The sequence below is a fragment of the Danio rerio genome, chromosome 7, assembly GCF_049306965.1.
Source record: "Danio rerio strain Tuebingen ecotype United States chromosome 7, GRCz12tu, whole genome shotgun sequence".
NCBI lineage: Eukaryota > Metazoa > Chordata > Actinopteri > Cypriniformes > Danionidae > Danio > Danio rerio.
The window spans coordinates 79,450,478-79,452,977 of record NC_133182.1 but is presented as its reverse complement, the minus strand read 5'-3'; positions in this window follow the sequence as shown (position 1 = coordinate 79,452,977).

Below are 2,500 nucleotides of genomic sequence, written 5' to 3'. Positions count from 1 at the left end.
TCTCTATCTTCTCCTCCTCCTCCCTCTTTCCTCACACGTCTCTCTCTCTCTCTCTCTCTTCTCAAAGATCCATTTATTGTGCAGTCGTGAGTGAGTGAGTGAGTGAGTGAATGAGCGAGAGGCGGAGGCTGTAGGTTGCAAATGTAATTATAATCTCGCAGGCTCCATTTTAAAGCGATCTATAGATTTGCGGGATAGTCTCTCTCCCGCTGACTCGAGCACAAGTTTCGCGCATTCGCTCCCGAACTGCTTTGAAAGTGTGCGGATGGGCAGTGTTCCTGCTTAACTTCGGGAGTGAGTGTGTGGTTGTGTTTGTGAGCTTCTCTTGTGGTTTGGAGAAACTCGCGCTCCACGTGGATCTGCGCAGGTGCGCCTCGCCATCCGCTCACACACTTCTGCGGTCTCTGATTTAGGCCTCAGTAAAGCTCTCTGTGCACTATTCAGCAGAGGGGTTTCTTAAGAAATAAAGATCCGATGCACTGACAGCCTTCCGCTGTGGAAATACTGAATAACAATATGATTTCGTATTTATATTTGCATTTGTTTATTCATTAATCAAAATGAACATCAATAATAATAATAATAATAATAATAATAATAATAACAACAACAACAATAATAATAATAATAACAACAACAACAACAACAACAATAATAATAACAACAACAACAACAACAACAACAACAACAATAATAATAATAATAACAACAACATCAATAATAATAATAACAACACCAATAATAATAATGATAACATCAATAATAATAATAATAATAATAATAATAATAATAAAAACAACAACATTAATAATAATAATAACATCAATAATAATAATAATAACATCAATAATAATAATAATAATAATAATAATAACATCAATAATAATAATAATAATATTAATAATAATAATAAAAACAATAATAATTATAACATCAATAATAATAATAATAATAACAACATCAATAATAATAATAATAATAATAAGAATAATAATGATAACATCAATAATAATAATAACAATAATAATGATAACATCAATAATAATAATAATAATAATAATAATAATAATAATAATAATAATAATAATGATAACATCAATAATAATAATAATAATAATAATAATAATAACAACATCAATAATAATAATAATAATAATAATAATAATAATAATAACATCAATAATAATAATAATAATAATAATAACAACATCAATAATAATAATAATAAGAATAATAATAATGATAACATCAATAATAATAATAACAATAATAATGATAACATCAATAATAATAATAATAATAACATCAATAATAATAATAATAATAATAATAATAACAACAATAATAATGATAATAATAACATCAATAATAATATTAATAATAACAACAACAACATCAATAATAATAATAATAATAATAATAAAACAACAATAATAATGTTATTAATAATAATATAGATATTAAAGATAATAGCTCAATATATGGTCATGATGTGTTACTCATGCTGTTTGCCCTCTTTTGCTGTGAGATAAACAAACATACTGATGTAACCATGTATGATTTAGGGCTGTAACAAGAGACTTTGTACGTAGGAATCATGGAAGGAAGGATTTCTGTGTTCATGAATAAAGTATTTAGCTACAAACCAATAACAACAATAATGTAATATATATATATATATATATAATACTTCAAATTATATAGAATATCTAATATGCAACAGTATTTAAATGTAATTGTTTACTATTCACCCTCTTAACCCGACAGAATAAATGAATAGAATATTAGATGTATAATAAACTGTTACGCTTGTTTTAGTCTGGGCCGGGAATCATCTTTTAGGATGTTTTTGTCTGGGTCAGTGGTCATGATTTGGGATCTTTTGGTCTGGGTCAGGGGTCATGTTTTGGGGGTCTTTTTGTCTGGGTCATGGTTCATGTTTTGGGGATGTTTTTGTCTGGGCCAAGGGTCATGCTCTGGTGGTCTTTTGTCTGGGTCAGGGGTCATGTTTTGGGGTGTTTTAGTCTGGGTCAGGGGTCATGCTCTGGGGTCTTTTTGTCTGGGTTATGGGTCAGGCTTTTGGGGATGTTTTAGTCTGGGTCAGGAGTCATGTTTAAGAATGTTTCTGTCTGGGTCAGGGGACAGGCTTTGGGGGGTCTTTTGCATGGGTCAGTGGTCATGTTTTTTTGTCTGGGTCAGGGGTCATGTTTTACAGTGTTTTAGTATGGGTAAGTGCTCATGCTTTTGGTCATGTTTTGGGGTGTTCTGTCTGGGTCAGGGGTCACAATGTTTGGGGTATTTTGTCTGGGACAGGGGCCTGAGCCAGAGGTCATGTTTTGGGGTGTTTTAGGATAATTTTCTAAAGGTCATGACCTGGGGGTCTTTTTGTCTGGGTCATGGTACATGTTTTTGGGATGTTTTTTGTCTGGATCAAGGGTCATGCTCTGGGGGACTTTTTGTCTGGGTCAGAGATCATGTTTTAGGATGTTTTTGTCTGGGT